Source organism: Daphnia pulicaria, chromosome 7, assembly GCF_021234035.1.
Source record: "Daphnia pulicaria isolate SC F1-1A chromosome 7, SC_F0-13Bv2, whole genome shotgun sequence".
Taxonomy (NCBI): Eukaryota; Metazoa; Arthropoda; class Branchiopoda; order Diplostraca; family Daphniidae; genus Daphnia; species Daphnia pulicaria.
The window spans coordinates 398,788-416,845 of record NC_060919.1 but is presented as its reverse complement, the minus strand read 5'-3'; the positions used below and the strand labels follow the sequence as shown (position 1 = coordinate 416,845).

At 45.1% G+C, this 18,058-nt stretch overlaps 48 non-coding genes across 48 annotated transcripts; 11 read left to right on the top strand and 37 right to left on the bottom strand.

The window, feature by feature from the left end:
* Nucleotides 1–235: 235 nt before the first annotated feature.
* Nucleotides 236–308, bottom strand: Trnaf-gaa. Its single transcript has one exon. It is a non-coding gene; the product is annotated as a tRNA-Phe (tRNA).
* Nucleotides 309–1,048: 740 nt separating this feature from the next.
* Trnae-uuc lies at nt 1,049–1,120 on the bottom strand. The gene has a single exon. It is a non-coding gene; the product is annotated as a tRNA-Glu (tRNA).
* Nucleotides 1,121–1,137: 17 nt separating this feature from the next.
* Nucleotides 1,138–1,210, bottom strand: Trnaf-gaa. Its single transcript has one exon. It is a non-coding gene; the product is annotated as a tRNA-Phe (tRNA).
* Nucleotides 1,211–1,952: 742 nt separating this feature from the next.
* On the bottom strand, nt 1,953–2,024 carry Trnae-uuc. The gene has a single exon. It is a non-coding gene; the product is annotated as a tRNA-Glu (tRNA).
* Nucleotides 2,025–2,041: 17 nt separating this feature from the next.
* Trnaf-gaa lies at nt 2,042–2,114 on the bottom strand. Its single transcript has one exon. It is a non-coding gene; the product is annotated as a tRNA-Phe (tRNA).
* Nucleotides 2,115–2,266: 152 nt separating this feature from the next.
* Trnap-agg lies at nt 2,267–2,338 on the top strand. Its single transcript has one exon. It is a non-coding gene; the product is annotated as a tRNA-Pro (tRNA).
* Nucleotides 2,339–2,856: 518 nt separating this feature from the next.
* Trnae-uuc lies at nt 2,857–2,928 on the bottom strand. Its single transcript has one exon. It is a non-coding gene; the product is annotated as a tRNA-Glu (tRNA).
* Nucleotides 2,929–2,945: 17 nt separating this feature from the next.
* Trnaf-gaa lies at nt 2,946–3,018 on the bottom strand. Its single transcript has one exon. It is a non-coding gene; the product is annotated as a tRNA-Phe (tRNA).
* Nucleotides 3,019–3,170: 152 nt separating this feature from the next.
* On the top strand, nt 3,171–3,242 carry Trnap-agg. Its single transcript has one exon. It is a non-coding gene; the product is annotated as a tRNA-Pro (tRNA).
* Nucleotides 3,243–3,760: 518 nt separating this feature from the next.
* Nucleotides 3,761–3,832, bottom strand: Trnae-uuc. Its single transcript has one exon. It is a non-coding gene; the product is annotated as a tRNA-Glu (tRNA).
* A 17-nt stretch (nt 3,833–3,849) lies between these two features.
* On the bottom strand, nt 3,850–3,922 carry Trnaf-gaa. The gene has a single exon. It is a non-coding gene; the product is annotated as a tRNA-Phe (tRNA).
* Nucleotides 3,923–4,752: 830 nt separating this feature from the next.
* On the bottom strand, nt 4,753–4,825 carry Trnaf-gaa. Its single transcript has one exon. It is a non-coding gene; the product is annotated as a tRNA-Phe (tRNA).
* Nucleotides 4,826–4,977: 152 nt separating this feature from the next.
* On the top strand, nt 4,978–5,049 carry Trnap-agg. The gene has a single exon. It is a non-coding gene; the product is annotated as a tRNA-Pro (tRNA).
* A 518-nt stretch (nt 5,050–5,567) lies between these two features.
* On the bottom strand, nt 5,568–5,639 carry Trnae-uuc. The gene has a single exon. It is a non-coding gene; the product is annotated as a tRNA-Glu (tRNA).
* A 17-nt stretch (nt 5,640–5,656) lies between these two features.
* On the bottom strand, nt 5,657–5,729 carry Trnaf-gaa. The gene has a single exon. It is a non-coding gene; the product is annotated as a tRNA-Phe (tRNA).
* Nucleotides 5,730–5,881: 152 nt separating this feature from the next.
* Trnap-agg lies at nt 5,882–5,953 on the top strand. Its single transcript has one exon. It is a non-coding gene; the product is annotated as a tRNA-Pro (tRNA).
* A 518-nt stretch (nt 5,954–6,471) lies between these two features.
* Trnae-uuc lies at nt 6,472–6,543 on the bottom strand. Its single transcript has one exon. It is a non-coding gene; the product is annotated as a tRNA-Glu (tRNA).
* A 17-nt stretch (nt 6,544–6,560) lies between these two features.
* Nucleotides 6,561–6,633, bottom strand: Trnaf-gaa. Its single transcript has one exon. It is a non-coding gene; the product is annotated as a tRNA-Phe (tRNA).
* Nucleotides 6,634–6,785: 152 nt separating this feature from the next.
* Trnap-agg lies at nt 6,786–6,857 on the top strand. Its single transcript has one exon. It is a non-coding gene; the product is annotated as a tRNA-Pro (tRNA).
* A 518-nt stretch (nt 6,858–7,375) lies between these two features.
* Nucleotides 7,376–7,447, bottom strand: Trnae-uuc. Its single transcript has one exon. It is a non-coding gene; the product is annotated as a tRNA-Glu (tRNA).
* A 17-nt stretch (nt 7,448–7,464) lies between these two features.
* On the bottom strand, nt 7,465–7,537 carry Trnaf-gaa. Its single transcript has one exon. It is a non-coding gene; the product is annotated as a tRNA-Phe (tRNA).
* Nucleotides 7,538–8,279: 742 nt separating this feature from the next.
* Trnae-uuc lies at nt 8,280–8,351 on the bottom strand. The gene has a single exon. It is a non-coding gene; the product is annotated as a tRNA-Glu (tRNA).
* A 17-nt stretch (nt 8,352–8,368) lies between these two features.
* Nucleotides 8,369–8,441, bottom strand: Trnaf-gaa. The gene has a single exon. It is a non-coding gene; the product is annotated as a tRNA-Phe (tRNA).
* Nucleotides 8,442–8,593: 152 nt separating this feature from the next.
* Nucleotides 8,594–8,665, top strand: Trnap-agg. Its single transcript has one exon. It is a non-coding gene; the product is annotated as a tRNA-Pro (tRNA).
* A 518-nt stretch (nt 8,666–9,183) lies between these two features.
* Trnae-uuc lies at nt 9,184–9,255 on the bottom strand. Its single transcript has one exon. It is a non-coding gene; the product is annotated as a tRNA-Glu (tRNA).
* A 17-nt stretch (nt 9,256–9,272) lies between these two features.
* On the bottom strand, nt 9,273–9,345 carry Trnaf-gaa. Its single transcript has one exon. It is a non-coding gene; the product is annotated as a tRNA-Phe (tRNA).
* Nucleotides 9,346–10,087: 742 nt separating this feature from the next.
* On the bottom strand, nt 10,088–10,159 carry Trnae-uuc. Its single transcript has one exon. It is a non-coding gene; the product is annotated as a tRNA-Glu (tRNA).
* A 17-nt stretch (nt 10,160–10,176) lies between these two features.
* Nucleotides 10,177–10,249, bottom strand: Trnaf-gaa. Its single transcript has one exon. It is a non-coding gene; the product is annotated as a tRNA-Phe (tRNA).
* A 152-nt stretch (nt 10,250–10,401) lies between these two features.
* Trnap-agg lies at nt 10,402–10,473 on the top strand. Its single transcript has one exon. It is a non-coding gene; the product is annotated as a tRNA-Pro (tRNA).
* Nucleotides 10,474–10,991: 518 nt separating this feature from the next.
* Nucleotides 10,992–11,063, bottom strand: Trnae-uuc. Its single transcript has one exon. It is a non-coding gene; the product is annotated as a tRNA-Glu (tRNA).
* Nucleotides 11,064–11,895: 832 nt separating this feature from the next.
* Trnae-uuc lies at nt 11,896–11,967 on the bottom strand. The gene has a single exon. It is a non-coding gene; the product is annotated as a tRNA-Glu (tRNA).
* Nucleotides 11,968–11,984: 17 nt separating this feature from the next.
* On the bottom strand, nt 11,985–12,057 carry Trnaf-gaa. The gene has a single exon. It is a non-coding gene; the product is annotated as a tRNA-Phe (tRNA).
* A 152-nt stretch (nt 12,058–12,209) lies between these two features.
* Trnap-agg lies at nt 12,210–12,281 on the top strand. Its single transcript has one exon. It is a non-coding gene; the product is annotated as a tRNA-Pro (tRNA).
* A 518-nt stretch (nt 12,282–12,799) lies between these two features.
* Trnae-uuc lies at nt 12,800–12,871 on the bottom strand. Its single transcript has one exon. It is a non-coding gene; the product is annotated as a tRNA-Glu (tRNA).
* Nucleotides 12,872–12,888: 17 nt separating this feature from the next.
* Nucleotides 12,889–12,961, bottom strand: Trnaf-gaa. The gene has a single exon. It is a non-coding gene; the product is annotated as a tRNA-Phe (tRNA).
* A 152-nt stretch (nt 12,962–13,113) lies between these two features.
* Nucleotides 13,114–13,185, top strand: Trnap-agg. Its single transcript has one exon. It is a non-coding gene; the product is annotated as a tRNA-Pro (tRNA).
* A 518-nt stretch (nt 13,186–13,703) lies between these two features.
* Nucleotides 13,704–13,775, bottom strand: Trnae-uuc. The gene has a single exon. It is a non-coding gene; the product is annotated as a tRNA-Glu (tRNA).
* A 17-nt stretch (nt 13,776–13,792) lies between these two features.
* On the bottom strand, nt 13,793–13,865 carry Trnaf-gaa. Its single transcript has one exon. It is a non-coding gene; the product is annotated as a tRNA-Phe (tRNA).
* A 742-nt stretch (nt 13,866–14,607) lies between these two features.
* Nucleotides 14,608–14,679, bottom strand: Trnae-uuc. The gene has a single exon. It is a non-coding gene; the product is annotated as a tRNA-Glu (tRNA).
* Nucleotides 14,680–14,694: 15 nt separating this feature from the next.
* Trnaf-gaa lies at nt 14,695–14,767 on the bottom strand. Its single transcript has one exon. It is a non-coding gene; the product is annotated as a tRNA-Phe (tRNA).
* A 742-nt stretch (nt 14,768–15,509) lies between these two features.
* Nucleotides 15,510–15,581, bottom strand: Trnae-uuc. The gene has a single exon. It is a non-coding gene; the product is annotated as a tRNA-Glu (tRNA).
* A 17-nt stretch (nt 15,582–15,598) lies between these two features.
* Nucleotides 15,599–15,671, bottom strand: Trnaf-gaa. Its single transcript has one exon. It is a non-coding gene; the product is annotated as a tRNA-Phe (tRNA).
* A 152-nt stretch (nt 15,672–15,823) lies between these two features.
* Trnap-agg lies at nt 15,824–15,895 on the top strand. The gene has a single exon. It is a non-coding gene; the product is annotated as a tRNA-Pro (tRNA).
* A 518-nt stretch (nt 15,896–16,413) lies between these two features.
* Trnae-uuc lies at nt 16,414–16,485 on the bottom strand. Its single transcript has one exon. It is a non-coding gene; the product is annotated as a tRNA-Glu (tRNA).
* A 17-nt stretch (nt 16,486–16,502) lies between these two features.
* Trnaf-gaa lies at nt 16,503–16,575 on the bottom strand. Its single transcript has one exon. It is a non-coding gene; the product is annotated as a tRNA-Phe (tRNA).
* A 742-nt stretch (nt 16,576–17,317) lies between these two features.
* On the bottom strand, nt 17,318–17,389 carry Trnae-uuc. The gene has a single exon. It is a non-coding gene; the product is annotated as a tRNA-Glu (tRNA).
* A 17-nt stretch (nt 17,390–17,406) lies between these two features.
* Trnaf-gaa lies at nt 17,407–17,479 on the bottom strand. Its single transcript has one exon. It is a non-coding gene; the product is annotated as a tRNA-Phe (tRNA).
* Nucleotides 17,480–17,631: 152 nt separating this feature from the next.
* On the top strand, nt 17,632–17,703 carry Trnap-agg. The gene has a single exon. It is a non-coding gene; the product is annotated as a tRNA-Pro (tRNA).
* Nucleotides 17,704–18,058: the final 355 nt, after the last annotated feature.

Sequence of the window (18,058 nt, the reverse complement as noted above, 5' to 3'; positions counted from 1 at the left end):
GAAGAGAAGAAGAAGAAGAAGAGAAGAAGAAGAAGAAGAAGAAGAAGAAGAAGAAGAAGAAGAAGAAGAAGAAGAAGAAGAAGAAGAAGAAGAAGAAGAAGAAGAAGAAGAAGAGAAGAAGAAGAAGAAGAAGAAGAGAAGAAGAAGAAAGAAGAAGAAGATCGAACCCGAGCCTCCTGGGTGAAAGCCAGGTATCCTAGCCACTAGACCATATGGGATTTTGAACGAAGATTCCTGCCGAAACCCGGGATCGAACCAGGGACCTTTAGATCTTCAGTCTAACGCTCTCCCAACTGAGCTATTTCGGCACATTCAAAATGTAAATCAAACAAGAATAGTCCGGGTGACGGCCAATCTTTTTCGTCACAGCTACAAAGTGAACCCAATCGCATAACTCAAAAGACAAGCAATTCACTTTAGACATAGACGTTCGAAACACATTTTGACACTCTTTGAACACGGCTCATTGTCTAGTCGTATGATTCTCGCTTAGGGTGCGAGAGGTCCCGGGTTCGATTCCCGGATGAGCCCTAGAAGATCCATTCTGATTTTATTATTGTTGTCTATAATCACTTCAAGTGTTGCATTTCATGGGGATGTAGCTCAGATGGTAGAGCGCTCGCTTAGCATGCGAGAAGTACGGGGATCGATACCCTGCATCTCCAGTACCACATGTTTTGCCTAGCATTGCACAATTGCAGACTCTTTACGCCTCATAATGATCAGATGTGACCGTTTTTGCCTGGGACATTACGGGAAATCATCGATACCGACGCTTTGATCTTTTCCAATAATGCAATCTTTTTCGAAATACTGATTTTGACTCTCCCAAATACTACTAGATGGCAGGTACGAAAACTGCCACGCCGTCTGTTGCCTTCCACCCTACCGGGACCAACTCCAGAGGAACTTCCGCACCCCACACGGACCAACATCAAATTGGGATTATCTTTGCTGATTCCAACTTGTTACTGTAACACCGGAAATATCCGCAAATAAACGAAAAGAATTGAAACAATAGAATTCCTGAATAAAAAGTATCTCTCCGTTCCCATACCGGGAATCGAACCCGAGCCTCCTGGGTGAAAGCCAGGTATCCTAGCCACTAGACCATATGGGATTTTGAACGAAGATTCCTGCCGAAACCCGGGATCGAACCAGGGACCTTTAGATCTTCAGTCTAACGCTCTCCCAACTGAGCTATTTCGGCACATTCAAAATGTAAATCAAACAAGAATAGTCCGGGTGACGGCCAATCTTTTTCGTCACAGCTACAAAGTGAACCCAATCGCATAACTCAAAAGACAAGCAATTCACTTTAGACATAGACGCTCGAAACACATTTTGACACTCTTTGAACACGGCTCATTGGTCTAGTCGTATGATTCTCGCTTAGGGTACGAGAGGTCCCGGGTTCGATTCCCGGATGAGCCCTAGAAGATCCATTCTGATTTTATTATTGTTGTCTATAATCACTTCAAGTGTTGCATTTCATGGGGATGTAGCTCAGATGGTAGAGCGCTCGCTTAGCATGCGAGAAGTACGGGGATCGATACCCTGCATCTCCAGTACCACATGTTTTGCCTAGCATTGCACAATTGCAGACTCTTTACGCCTCATAATGATCAGATGTGACCGTTTTTGCCTGGGACATTACGGGAAATCATCGATACCGACGCTTTGATCTTTTCCAATAATGCAATCTTTTTCGAAATACTGATTTTGACTCTCCCAAATACTACTAGATGGCAGGTACGAAAACTGCCACGCCGTCTGTTGCCTTCCACCCTACCGGGACCAACTCCAGAGGAACTTCCGCACCCCACACGGACCAACATCAAATTGGGATTATCTTTGCTGATTTCCAACTTGTTACTGTAACACCGGAAATATCCGCAAATAAACGAAAAGAATTGAAACAATAGAATTCCTGAATAAAACGTATCTCTCCGTTCCCATACCGGGAATCGAACCCGAGCCTCCTGGGTGAAAGCCAGGTATCCTAGCCACTAGACCATATGGGATTTTGAACGAAGATTCCTGCCGAAACCCGGGATCGAACCAGGGACCTTTAGATCTTCAGTCTAACGCTCTCCCAACTGAGCTATTTCGGCACATTCAAAATGTAAATCAAACAAGAATAGTCCGGGTGACGGCCAATCTTTTTCGTCACAGCTACAAAGTGAACCCAATCGCATAACTCAAAAGACAAGCAATTCACTTTAGACATAGACGCTCGAAACACATTTTGACACTCTTTGAACACGGCTCATTGGTCTAGTCGTATGATTCTCGCTTAGGGTGCGAGAGGTCCCGGGTTCGATTCCCGGATGAGCCCTAGAAGATCCATTCTGATTTTATTATTGTTGTCTATAATCACTTCAAGTGTTGCATTTCATGGGGATGTAGCTCAGATGGTAGAGCGCTCGCTTAGCATGCGAGAAGTACGGGGATCGATACCCTGCATCTCCAGTACCACATGTTTTGCCTAGCATTGCACAATTGCAGACTCTTTACGCCTCATAATGATCAGATGTGACCGTTTTTGCCTGGGACATTACGGGAAATCATCGATACCGACGCTTTGATCTTTTCCAATAATGCAATCTTTTTCGAAATACTGATTTTGACTCTCCCAAATACTACTAGATGGCAGGTACGAAAACTGCCACGCCGTCTGTTGCCTTCCACCCTACCGGGACCAACTCCAGAGGAACTTCCGCACCCCACACGGACCAACATCAAATTGGGATTATCTTTGCTGATTTCCAACTTGTTACTGTAACACCGGAAATATCCGCAAATAAACGAAAAGAATTGAAACAATAGAATTCCTGAATAAAAAGTATCTCTCCGTTCCCATACCGGGAATCGAACCCGAGCCTCCTGGGTGAAAGCCAGGTATCCTAGCCACTAGACCATATGGGATTTTGAACGAAGATTCCTGCCGAAACCCGGGATCGAACCAGGGACCTTTAGATCTTCAGTCTAACGCTCTCCCAACTGAGCTATTTCGGCACATTCAAAATGTAAATCAAACAAGAATAGTCCGGGTGACGGCCAATCTTTTTCGTCACAGCTACAAAGTGAACCCAATCGCATAACTCAAAAGACAAGCAATTCACTTTAGACATAGACGCTCGAAACACATTTTGACACTCTTTGAACACGGCTCATTGGTCTAGTCGTATGATTCTCGCTTAGGGTGCGAGAGGTCCCGGGTTCGATTCCCGGATGAGCCCTAGAAGATCCATTCTGATTTTATTATTGTTGTCTATAATCACTTCAAGTGTTGCATTTCATGGGGATGTAGCTCAGATGGTAGAGCGCTCGCTTAGCATGCGAGAAGTACGGGGATCGATACCCTGCATCTCCAGTACCACATGTTTTGCCTAGCATTGCACAATTGCAGACTCTTTACGCCTCATAATGATCAGATGTGACCGTTTTTGCCTGGGACATTACGGGAAATCATCGATACCGACGCTTTGATCTTTTCCAATAATGCAATCTTTTTCGAAATACTGATTTTGACTCTCCCAAATACTACTAGATGGCAGGTACGAAAACTGCCACGCCGTCTGTTGCCTTCCACCCTACCGGGACCAACTCCAGAGGAACTTCCGCACCCCACACGGACCAACATCAAATTGGGATTATCTTTGCTGATTTCCAACTTGTTACTGTAACACCGGAAATATCCGCAAATAAACGAAAAGAATTGAAACAATAGAATTCCTGAATAAAAAGTATCTCTCCGTTCCCATACCGGGAATCGAACCCGAGCCTCCTGGGTGAAAGCCAGGTATCCTAGCCACTAGACCATATGGGATTTTGAACGAAGATTCCTGCCGAAACCCGGGATCGAACCAGGGACCTTTAGATCTTCAGTCTAACGCTCTCCCAACTGAGCTATTTCGGCACATTCAAAATGTAAATCAAACAAGAATAGTCCGGGTGACGGCCAATCTTTTTCGTCACAGCTACAAAGTGAACCCAATCGCATAACTCAAAAGACAAGCAATTCACTTTAGACATAGACGCTCGAAACACATTTTGACACTCTTTGAACACGGCTCATTGGTCTAGTCGTATGATTCTCGCTTAGGGTACGAGAGGTCCCGGGTTCGATTCCCGGATGAGCCCTAGAAGATCCATTCTGATTTTATTATTGTTGTCTATAATCACTTCAAGTGTTGCATTTCATGGGGATGTAGCTCAGATGGTAGAGCGCTCGCTTAGCATGCGAGAAGTACGGGGATCGATACCCTGCATCTCCAGTACCACATGTTTTGCCTAGCATTGCACAATTGCAGACTCTTTACGCCTCATAATGATCAGATGTGACCGTTTTTGCCTGGGACATTACGGGAAATCATCGATACCGACGCTTTGATCTTTTCCAATAATGCAATCTTTTTCGAAATACTGATTTTGACTCTCCCAAATACTACTAGATGGCAGGTACGAAAACTGCCACGCCGTCTGTTGCCTTCCACCCTACCGGGACCAACTCCAGAGGAACTTCCGCACCCCACACGGACCAACATCAAATTGGGATTATCTTTGCTGATTTCCAACTTGTTACTGTAACACCGGAAATATCCGCAAATAAACGAAAAGAATTGAAACAATAGAATTCCTGAATAAAACGTATCTCTCCGTTCCCATACCGGGAATCGAACCCGAGCCTCAGGGTGAAAGCCAGGTATCCTAGCCACTAGACCATATGGGATTTTGAACGAAGATTCCTGCCGAAACCCGGGATCGAACCAGGGACCTTTAGATCTTCAGTCTAACGCTCTCCCAACTGAGCTATTTCGGCACATTCAAAATGTAAATCAAACAAGAATAGTCCGGGTGACGGCCAATCTTTTTCGTCACAGCTACAAAGTGAACCCAATCGCATAACTCAAAAGACAAGCAATTCACTTTAGACATAGACGCTCGAAACACATTTTGACACTCTTTGAACACGGCTCATTGGTCTAGTCGTATGATTCTCGCTTAGGGTGCGAGAGGTCCCGGGTTCGATTCCCGGATGAGCCCTAGAAGATCCATTCTGATTTTATTATTGTTGTCTATAATCACTTCAAGTGTTGCATTTCATGGGGATGTAGCTCAGATGGTAGAGCGCTCGCTTAGCATGCGAGAAGTACGGGGATCGATACCCTGCATCTCCAGTACCACATGTTTTGCCTAGCATTGCACAATTGCAGACTCTTTACGCCTCATAATGATCAGATGTGACCGTTTTTGCCTGGGACATTACGGGAAATCATCGATACCGACGCTTTGATCTTTTCCAATAATGCAATCTTTTTCGAAATACTGATTTTGACTCTCCCAAATACTACTAGATGGCAGGTACGAAAACTGCCACGCCGTCTGTTGCCTTCCACCCTACCGGGACCAACTCCAGAGGAACTTCCGCACCCCACACGGACCAACATCAAATTGGGATTATCTTTGCTGATTTCCAACTTGTTACTGTAACACCGGAAATATCCGCAAATAAACGAAAAGAATTGAAACAATAGAATTCCTGAATAAAAAGTATCTCTCCGTTCCCATACCGGGAATCGAACCCGAGCCTCCTGGGTGAAAGCCAGGTATCCTAGCCACTAGACCATATGGGATTTTGAACGAAGATTCCTGCCGAAACCCGGGATCGAACCAGGGACCTTTAGATCTTCAGTCTAACGCTCTCCCAACTGAGCTATTTCGGCACATTCAAAATGTAAATCAAACAAGAATAGTCCGGGTGACGGCCAATCTTTTTCGTCACAGCTACAAAGTGAACCCAATCGCATAACTCAAAAGACAAGCAATTCACTTTAGACATAGACGCTCGAAACACATTTTGACACTCTTTGAACACGGCTCATTGGTCTAGTCGTATGATTCTCGCTTAGGGTGCGAGAGGTCCCGGGTTCGATTCCCGGATGAGCCCTAGAAGATCCATTCTGATTTTATTATTGTTGTCTATAATCACTTCAAGTGTTGCATTTCATGGGGATGTAGCTCAGATGGTAGAGCGCTCGCTTAGCATGCGAGAAGTACGGGGATCGATACCCTGCATCTCCAGTACCACATGTTTTGCCTAGCATTGCACAATTGCAGACTCTTTACGCCTCATAATGATCAGATGTGACCGTTTTTGCCTGGGACATTACGGGAAATCATCGATACCGACGCTTTGATCTTTTCCAATAATGCAATCTTTTTCGAAATACTGATTTTGACTCTCCCAAATACTACTAGATGGCAGGTACGAAAACTGCCACGCCGTCTGTTGCCTTCCACCCTACCGGGACCAACTCCAGAGGAACTTCCGCACCCCACACGGACCAACATCAAATTGGGATTATCTTTGCTGATTTCCAACTTGTTACTGTAACACCGGAAATATCCGCAAATAAACGAAAAGAATTGAAACAATAGAATTCCTGAATAAAAAGTATCTCTCCGTTCCCATACCGGGAATCGAACCCGAGCCTCCTGGGTGAAAGCCAGGTATCCTAGCCACTAGACCATATGGGATTTTGAACGAAGATTCCTGCCGAAACCCGGGATCGAACCAGGGACCTTTAGATCTTCAGTCTAACGCTCTCCCAACTGAGCTATTTCGGCACATTCAAAATGTAAATCAAACAAGAATAGTCCGGGTGACGGCCAATCTTTTTCGTCACAGCTACAAAGTGAACCCAATCGCATAACTCAAAAGACAAGCAATTCACTTTAGACATAGACGCTCGAAACACATTTTGACACTCTTTGAACACGGCTCATTGGTCTAGTCGTATGATTCTCGCTTAGGGTGCGAGAGGTCCCGGGTTCGATTCCCGGATGAGCCCTAGAAGATCCATTCTGATTTTATTATTGTTGTCTATAATCACTTCAAGTGTTGCATTTCATGGGGATGTAGCTCAGATGGTAGAGCGCTCGCTTAGCATGCGAGAAGTACGGGGATCGATACCCTGCATCTCCAGTACCACATGTTTTGCCTAGCATTGCACAATTGCAGACTCTTTACGCCTCATAATGATCAGATGTGACCGTTTTTGCCTGGGACATTACGGGAAATCATCGATACCGACGCTTTGATCTTTTCCAATAATGCAATCTTTTTCGAAATACTGATTTTGACTCTCCCAAATACTACTAGATGGCAGGTACGAAAACTGCCACGCCGTCTGTTGCCTTCCACCCTACCGGGACCAACTCCAGAGGAACTTCCGCACCCCACACGGACCAACATCAAATTGGGATTATCTTTGCTGATTTCCAACTTGTTACTGTAACACCGGAAATATCCGCAAATAAACGAAAAGAATTGAAACAATAGAATTCCTGAATAAAAAGTATCTCTCCGTTCCCATACCGGGAATCGAACCCGAGCCTCCTGGGTGAAAGCCAGGTATCCTAGCCACTAGACCATATGGGATTTTGAACGAAGATTCCTGCCGAAACCCGGGATCGAACCAGGGACCTTTAGATCTTCAGTCTAACGCTCTCCCAACTGAGCTATTTCGGCACATTCAAAATGTAAATCAAACAAGAATAGTCCGGGTGACGGCCAATCTTTTTCGTCACAGCTACAAAGTGAACCCAATCGCATAACTCAAAAGACAAGCAATTCACTTTAGACATAGACGCTCGAAACACATTTTGACACTCTTTGAACACGGCTCATTGGTCTAGTCGTATGATTCTCGCTTAGGGTACGAGAGGTCCCGGGTTCGATTCCCGGATGAGCCCTAGAAGATCCATTCTGATTTTATTATTGTTGTCTATAATCACTTCAAGTGTTGCATTTCATGGGGATGTAGCTCAGATGGTAGAGCGCTCGCTTAGCATGCGAGAAGTACGGGGATCGATACCCTGCATCTCCAGTACCACATGTTTTGCCTAGCATTGCACAATTGCAGACTCTTTACGCCTCATAATGATCAGATGTGACCGTTTTTGCCTGGGACATTACGGGAAATCATCGATACCGACGCTTTGATCTTTTCCAATAATGCAATCTTTTTCGAAATACTGATTTTGACTCTCCCAAATACTACTAGATGGCAGGTACGAAAACTGCCACGCCGTCTGTTGCCTTCCACCCTACCGGGACCAACTCCAGAGGAACTTCCGCACCCCACACGGACCAACATCAAATTGGGATTATCTTTGCTGATTTCCAACTTGTTACTGTAACACCGGAAATATCCGCAAATAAACGAAAAGAATTGAAACAATAGAATTCCTGAATAAAAAGTATCTCTCCGTTCCCATACCGGGAATCGAACCCGAGCCTCCTGGGTGAAAGCCAGGTATCCTAGCCACTAGACCATATGGGATTTTGAACGAAGATTCCTGCCGAAACCCGGGATCGAACCAGGGACCTTTAGATCTTCAGTCTAACGCTCTCCCAACTGAGCTATTTCGGCACATTCAAAATGTAAATCAAACAAGAATAGTCCGGGTGACGGCCAATCTTTTTCGTCACAGCTACAAAGTGAACCCAATCGCATAACTCAAAAGACAAGCAATTCACTTTAGACATAGACGCTCGAAACACATTTTGACACTCTTTGAACACGGCTCATTGGTCTAGTCGTATGATTCTCGCTTAGGGTGCGAGAGGTCCCGGGTTCGATTCCCGGATGAGCCCTAGAAGATCCATTCTGATTTTATTATTGTTGTCTATAATCACTTCAAGTGTTGCATTTCATGGGGATGTAGCTCAGATGGTAGAGCGCTCGCTTAGCATGCGAGAAGTACGGGGATCGATACCCTGCATCTCCAGTACCACATGTTTTGCCTAGCATTGCACAATTGCAGACTCTTTACGCCTCATAATGATCAGATGTGACCGTTTTTGCCTGGGACATTACGGGAAATCATCGATACCGACGCTTTGATCTTTTCCAATAATGCAATCTTTTTCGAAATACTGATTTTGACTCTCCCAAATACTACTAGATGGCAGGTACGAAAACTGCCACGCCGTCTGTTGCCTTCCACCCTACCGGGACCAACTCCAGAGGAACTTCCGCACCCCACACGGACCAACATCAAATTGGGATTATCTTTGCTGATTTCCAACTTGTTACTGTAACACCGGAAATATCCGCAAATAAACGAAAAGAATTGAAACAATAGAATTCCTGAATAAAAAGTATCTCTCCGTTCCCATACCGGGAATCGAACCCGAGCCTCCTGGGTGAAAGCCAGGTATCCTAGCCACTAGACCATATGGGATTTTGAACGAAGATTCCTGCCGAAACCCGGGATCGAACCAGGGACCTTTAGATCTTCAGTCTAACGCTCTCCCAACTGAGCTATTTCGGCACATTCAAAATGTAAATCAAACAAGAATAGTCCGGGTGACGGCCAATCTTTTTCGTCACAGCTACAAAGTGAACCCAATCGCATAACTCAAAAGACAAGCAATTCACTTTAGACATAGACGCTCGAAACACATTTTGACACTCTTTGAACACGGCTCATTGGTCTAGTCGTATGATTCTCGCTTAGGGTACGAGAGGTCCCGGGTTCGATTCCCGGATGAGCCCTAGAAGATCCATTCTGATTTTATTATTGTTGTCTATAATCACTTCAAGTGTTGCATTTCATGGGGATGTAGCTCAGATGGTAGAGCGCTCGCTTAGCATGCGAGAAGTACGGGGATCGATACCCTGCATCTCCAGTACCACATGTTTTGCCTAGCATTGCACAATTGCAGACTCTTTACGCCTCATAATGATCAGATGTGACCGTTTTTGCCTGGGACATTACGGGAAATCATCGATACCGACGCTTTGATCTTTTCCAATAATGCAATCTTTTTCGAAATACTGATTTTGACTCTCCCAAATACTACTAGATGGCAGGTACGAAAACTGCCACGCCGTCTGTTGCCTTCCACCCTACCGGGACCAACTCCAGAGGAACTTCCGCACCCCACACGGACCAACATCAAATTGGGATTATCTTTGCTGATTTCCAACTTGTTACTGTAACACCGGAAATATCCGCAAATAAACGAAAAGAATTGAAACAATAGAATTCCTGAATAAAACGTATCTCTCCGTTCCCATACCGGGAATCGAACCCGAGCCTCCTGGGTGAAAGCCAGGTATCCTAGCCACTAGACCATATGGGATTTTGAACGAAGATTCCTGCCGAAACCCGGGATCGAACCAGGGACCTTTAGATCTTCAGTCTAACGCTCTCCCAACTGAGCTATTTCGGCACATTCAAAATGTAAATCAAACAAGAATAGTCCGGGTGACGGCCAATCTTTTTCGTCACAGCTACAAAGTGAACCCAATCGCATAACTCAAAAGACAAGCAATTCACTTTAGACATAGACGCTCGAAACACATTTTGACACTCTTTGAACACGGCTCATTGGTCTAGTCGTATGATTCTCGCTTAGGGTGCGAGAGGTCCCGGGTTCGATTCCCGGATGAGCCCTAGAAGATCCATTCTGATTTTATTATTGTTGTCTATAATCACTTCAAGTGTTGCATTTCATGGGGATGTAGCTCAGATGGTAGAGCGCTCGCTTAGCATGCGAGAAGTACGGGGATCGATACCCTGCATCTCCAGTACCACATGTTTTGCCTAGCATTGCACAATTGCAGACTCTTTACGCCTCATAATGATCAGATGTGACCGTTTTTGCCTGGGACATTACGGGAAATCATCGATACCGACGCTTTGATCTTTTCCAATAATGCAATCTTTTTCGAAATACTGATTTTGACTCTCCCAAATACTACTAGATGGCAGGTACGAAAACTGCCACGCCGTCTGTTGCCTTCCACCCTACCGGGACCAACTCCAGAGGAACTTCCGCACCCCACACGGACCAACATCAAATTGGGATTATCTTTGCTGATTTCCAACTTGTTACTGTAACACCGGAAATATCCGCAAATAAACGAAAAGAATTGAAACAATAGAATTCCTGAATAAAAAGTATCTCTCCGTTCCCATACCGGGAATCGAACCCGAGCCTCCTGGGTGAAAGCCAGGTATCCTAGCCACTAGACCATATGGGATTTTGAACGAAGATTCCTGCCGAAACCCGGGATCGAACCAGGGACCTTTAGATCTTCAGTCTAACGCTCTCCCAACTGACCTATTTCGGCACATTCAAAATGTAAATCAAACAAGAATAGTCCGGGTGACGGCCAATCTTTTTCGTCACAGCTACAAAGTGAACCCAATCGCATAACTCAAAAGACAAGCAATTCACTTTAGACATAGACGCTCGAAACACATTTTGACACTCTTTGAACACGGCTCATTGGTCTAGTCGTATGATTCTCGCTTAGGGTACGAGAGGTCCCGGGTTCGATTCCCGGATGAGCCCTAGAAGATCCATTCTGATTTTATTATTGTTGTCTATAATCACTTCAAGTGTTGCATTTCATGGGGATGTAGCTCAGATGGTAGAGCGCTCGCTTAGCATGCGAGAAGTACGGGGATCGATACCCTGCATCTCCAGTACCACATGTTTTGCCTAGCATTGCACAATTGCAGACTCTTTACGCCTCATAATGATCAGATGTGACCGTTTTTGCCTGGGACATTACGGGAAATCATCGATACCGACGCTTTGATCTTTTCCAATAATGCAATCTTTTTCGAAATACTGATTTTGACTCTCCCAAATACTACTAGATGGCAGGTACGAAAACTGCCACGCCGTCTGTTGCCTTCCACCCTACCGGGACCAACTCCAGAGGAACTTCCGCACCCCACACGGACCAACATCAAATTGGGATTATCTTTGCTGATTTCCAACTTGTTACTGTAACACCGGAAATATCCGCAAATAAACGAAAAGAATTGAAACAATAGAATTCCTGAATAAAACGTATCTCTCCGTTCCCATACCGGGAATCGAACCCGAGCCTCCTGGGTGAAAGCCAGGTATCCTAGCCACTAGACCATATGGGATTTTGAACGAAGATTCCTGCCGAAACCCGGGATCGAACCAGGGACCTTTAGATCTTCAGTCTAACGCTCTCCCAACTGAGCTATTTCGGCACATTCAAAATGTAAATCAAACAAGAATAGTCCGGGTGACGGCCAATCTTTTTCGTCACAGCTACAAAGTGAACCCAATCGCATAACTCAAAAGACAAGCAATTCACTTTAGACATAGACGCTCGAAACACATTTTGACACTCTTTGAACACGGCTCATTGGTCTAGTCGTATGATTCTCGCTTAGGGTGCGAGAGGTCCCGGGTTCGATTCCCGGATGAGCCCTAGAAGATCCATTCTGATTTTATTATTGTTGTCTATAATCACTTCAAGTGTTGCATTTCATGGGGATGTAGCTCAGATGGTAGAGCGCTCGCTTAGCATGCGAGAAGTACGGGGATCGATACCCTGCATCTCCAGTACCACATGTTTTGCCTAGCATTGCACAATTGCAGACTCTTTACGCCTCATAATGATCAGATGTGACCGTTTTTGCCTGGGACATTACGGGAAATCATCGATACCGACGCTTTGATCTTTTCCAATAATGCAATCTTTTTCGAAATACTGATTTTGACTCTCCCAAATACTACTAGATGGCAGGTACGAAAACTGCCACGCCGTCTGTTGCCTTCCACCCTACCGGGACCAACTCCAGAGGAACTTCCGCACCCCACACGGACCAACATCAAATTGGGATTATCTTTGCTGATTTCCAACTTGTTACTGTAACACCGGAAATATCCGCAAATAAACGAAAAGAATTGAAACAATAGAATTCCTGAATAAAAAGTATCTCTCCGTTCCCATACCGGGAATCGAACCCGAGCCTCCTGGGTGAAAGCCAGGTATCCTAGCCACTAGACCATATGGGATTTTGAACGAAGATTCCTGCCGAAACCCGGGATCGAACCAGGGACCTTTAGATCTTCAGTCTAACGCTCTCCCAACTGAGCTATTTCGGCACATTCAAAATGTAAATCAAACAAGAATAGTCCGGGTGACGGCCAATCTTTTTCGTCACAGCTACAAAGTGAACCCAATCGCATAACTCAAAAGACAAGCAATTCACTTTAGACATAGACGCTCGAAACACATTTTGACACTCTTTGAACACGGCTCATTGGTCTAGTCGTATGATTCTCGCTTAGGGTGCGAGAGGTCCCGGGTTCGATTCCCGGATGAGCCCTAGAAGATCCATTCTGATTTTATTATTGTTGTCTATAATCACTTCAAGTGTTGCATTTCATGGGGATGTAGCTCAGATGGTAGAGCGCTCGCTTAGCATGCGAGAAGTACGGGGATCGATACCCTGCATCTCCAGTACCACATGTTTTGCCTAGCATTGCACAATTGCAGACTCTTTACGCCTCATAATGATCAGATGTGACCGTTTTTGCCTGGGACATTACGGGAAATCATCGATACCGACGCTTTGATCTTTTCCAATAATGCAATCTTTTTCGAAATACTGATTTTGACTCTCCCAAATACTACTAGATGGCAGGTACGAAAACTGCCACGCCGTCTGTTGCCTTCCACCCTACCGGGACCAACTCCAGAGGAACTTCCGCACCCCACACGGACCAACATCAAATTGGGATTATCTTTGCTGATTTCCAACTTGTTACTGTAACACCGGAAATATCCGCAAATAAACGAAAAGAATTGAAACAATAGAATTCCTGAATAAAAAGTATCTCTCCGTTCCCATACCGGGAATCGAACCCGAGCCTCCTGGGTGAAAGCCAGGTATCCTAGCCACTAGACCATATGGGATTTTGAACGAAGATTCCTGCCGAAACCCGGGATCGAACCAGGGACCTTTAGATCTTCAGTCTAACGCTCTCCCAACTGAGCTATTTCGGCACATTCAAAATGTAAATCAAACAAGAATATTCCGGGTGACGGCCAATCTTTTTCGTCACAGCTACAAAGTGAACCCAATCGCATAACTCAAAAGACAAGCAATTCACTTTAGACATAGACGCTCGAAACACATTTTGACACTCTTTGAACACGGCTCATTGGTCTAGTCGTATGATTCTCGCTTAGGGTACGAGAGGTCCCGGGTTCGATTCCCGGATGAGCCCTAGAAGATCCATTCTGATTTTATTATTGTTGTCTATAATCACTTCAAGTGTTGCATTTCATGGGGATGTAGCTCAGATGGTAGAGCGCTCGCTTAGCATGCGAGAAGTACGGGGATCGATACCCTGCATCTCCAGTACCACATGTTTTGCCTAGCATTGCACAATTGCAGACTCTTTACGCCTCATAATGATCAGATGTGACCGTTTTTGCCTGGGACATTACGGGAAATCATCGATACCGACGCTTTGATCTTTTCCAATAATGCAATCTTTTTCGAAATACTGATTTTGACTCTCCCAAATACTACTAGATGGCAGGTACGAAAACTGCCACGCCGTCTGTTGCCTTCCACCCTACCGGGACCAACTCCAGAGGAACTTCCGCACCCCACACGGACCAACATCAAATTGGGATTATCTTTGCTGATTTCCAACTTGTTACTGTAACACCGGAAATATCCGCAAATAAACGAAAAGAATTGAAACAATAGAATTCCTGAATAAAAAGTATCTCTCCGTTCCCATACCGGGAATCGAACCCGAGCCTCCTGGGTGAAAGCCAGGTATCCTAGCCACTAGACCATATGGGATTTTACGAAGATTCCTGCCGAAACCCGGGATCGAACCAGGGACCTTTAGATCTTCAGTCTAACGCTCTCCCAACTGAGCTATTTCGGCACATTCAAAATGTAAATCAAACAAGAATAGTCCGGGTGACGGCCAATCTTTTTCGTCACAGCTACAAAGTGAACCCAATCGCATAACTCAAAAGACAAGCAATTCACTTTAGACATAGACGCTCGAAACACATTTTGACACTCTTTGAACACGGCTCATTGGTCTAGTCGTATGATTCTCGCTTAGGGTACGAGAGGTCCCGGGTTCGATTCCCGGATGAGCCCTAGAAGATCCATTCTGATTTTATTATTGTTGTCTATAATCACTTCAAGTGTTGCATTTCATGGGGATGTAGCTCAGATGGTAGAGCGCTCGCTTAGCATGCGAGAAGTACGGGGATCGATACCCTGCATCTCCAGTACCACATGTTTTGCCTAGCATTGCACAATTGCAGACTCTTTACGCCTCATAATGATCAGATGTGACCGTTTTTGCCTGGGACATTACGGGAAATCATCGATACCGACGCTTTGATCTTTTCCAATAATGCAATCTTTTTCGAAATACTGATTTTGACTCTCCCAAATACTACTAGATGGCAGGTACGAAAACTGCCACGCCGTCTGTTGCCTTCCACCCTACCGGGACCAACTCCAGAGGAACTTCCGCACCCCACACGGACCAACATCAAATTGGGATTATCTTTGCTGATTTCCAACTTGTTACTGTAACACCGGAAATATCCGCAAATAAACGAAAAGAATTGAAACAATAGAATTCCTGAATAAAACGTATCTCTCCGTTCCCATACCGGGAATCGAACCCGAGCCTCCTGGGTGAAAGCCAGGTATCCTAGCCACTAGACCATATGGGATTTTGAACGAAGATTCCTGCCGAAACCCGGGATCGAACCAGGGACCTTTAGATCTTCAGTCTAACGCTCTCCCAACTGAGCTATTTCGGCACATTCAAAATGTAAATCAAACAAGAATAGTCCGGGTGACGGCCAATCTTTTTCGTCACAGCTACAAAGTGAACCCAATCGCATAACTCAAAAGACAAGCAATTCACTTTAGGCATAGACGCTCGAAACACATTTTGACACTCTTTGAACACGGCTCATTGGTCTAGTCGTATGATTCTCGCTTAGGGTGCGAGAGGTCCCGGGTTCGATTCCCGGATGAGCCCTAGAAGATCCATTCTGATTTTATTATTGTTGTCTATAATCACTTCAAGTGTTGCATTTCATGGGGATGTAGCTCAGATGGTAGAGCGCTCGCTTAGCATGCGAGAAGTACGGGGATCGATACCCTGCATCTCCAGTACCACATGTTTTGCCTAGCATTGCACAATTGCAGACTCTTTACGCCTCATAATGATCAGATGTGACCGTTTTTGCCTGGGACATTACGGGAAATCATCGATACCGACGCTTTGATCTTTTCCAATAATGCAATCTTTTTCGAAATACTGATTTTGACTCTCCCAAATACTACTAGATGGCAGGTACGAAAACTGCCACGCCGTCTGTTGCCTTCCACCCTACCGGGACCAACTCCAGAGGAACTTCCGCACCCCACACGGACCAACATCAAATTGGGATTATCTTTGCTGATTTCCAACTTGTTACTGTAACACCGGAAATATCCGCAAATAAACGAAAAGAATTGAAACAATAGAATTCCTGAATAAAACGTATCTCTCCGTTCCCATACCGGGAATCGAACCCGAGCCTCCTGGGTGAAAGCCAGGTATCCTAGCCACTAGACCATATGGGATTTTGAACGAAGATTCCTGCCGAAACCCGGGATCGAACCAGGGACCTTTAGATCTTCAGTCTAACGCTCTCCCAACTGAGCTATTTCGGCACATTCAAAATGTAAATCAAACAAGAATAGTCCGGGTGACGGCCAATCTTTTTCGTCACAGCTACAAAGTGAACCCAATCGCATAACTCAAAAGACAAGCAATTCACTTTAGACATAGACGCTCGAAACACATTTTGACACTCTTTGAACACGGCTCATTGGTCTAGTCGTATGATTCTCGCTTAGGGTACGAGAGGTCCCGGGTTCGATTCCCGGATGAGCCCTAGAAGATCCATTCTGATTTTATTATTGTTGTCTATAATCACTTCAAGTGTTGCATTTCATGGGGATGTAGCTCAGATGGTAGAGCGCTCGCTTAGCATGCGAGAAGTACGGGGATCGATACCCTGCATCTCCAGTACCACATGTTTTGCCTAGCATTGCACAATTGCAGACTCTTTACGCCTCATAATGATCAGATGTGACCGTTTTTGCCTGGGACATTACGGGAAATCATCGATACCGACGCTTTGATCTTTTCCAATAATGCAATCTTTTTCGAAATACTGATTTTGACTCTCCCAAATACTACTAGATGGCAGGTACGAAAACTGCCACGCCGTCTGTTGCCTTCCACCCTACCGGGACCAACTCCAGAGGAACTTCCGCACCCCACACGGACCAACATCAAATTGGGATTATCTTTGCTGATTTCCAACTTGTTACTGTAACACCGGAAATATCCGCAAATAAACGAAAAGAATTGAAACAATAGAATTCCTGAATAAAACGTATCTCTCCGTTCCCATACCGGGAATCGAACCCGAGCCTCCTGGGTGAAAGCCAGGTATCCTAGCCACTAGACCATATGGGATTTTGAACGAAGATTCCTGCCGAAACCCGGGATCGAACCAGGGACCTTTAGATCTTCAGTCTAACGCTCTCCCAACTGAGCTATTTCGGCACATTCAAAATGTAAATCAAACAAGAATAGTCCGGGTGACGGCCAATCTTTTTCGTCACAGCTACAAAGTGAACCCAATCGCATAACTCAAAAGACAAGCAATTCACTTTAGGCATAGACGCTCGAAACACATTTTGACACTCTTTGAACACGGCTCATTGGTCTAGTCGTATGATTCTCGCTTAGGGTGCGAGAGGTCCCGGGTTCGATTCCCGGATGAGCCCTAGAAGATCCATTCTGATTTTATTATTGTTGTCTATAATCACTTCAAGTGTTGCATTTCATGGGGATGTAGCTCAGATGGTAGAGCGCTCGCTTAGCATGCGAGAAGTACGGGGATCGATACCCTGCATCTCCAGTACCACATGTTTTGCCTAGCATTGCACAATTGCAGACTCTTTACGCCTCATAATGATCAGATGTGACCGTTTTTGCCTGGGACATTACGGGAAATCATCGATACCGACGCTTTGATCTTTTCCAATAATGCAATCTTTTTCGAAATACTGATTTTGACTCTCCCAAATACTACTAGATGGCAGGTACGAAAACTGCCACGCCGTCTGTTGCCTTCCACCC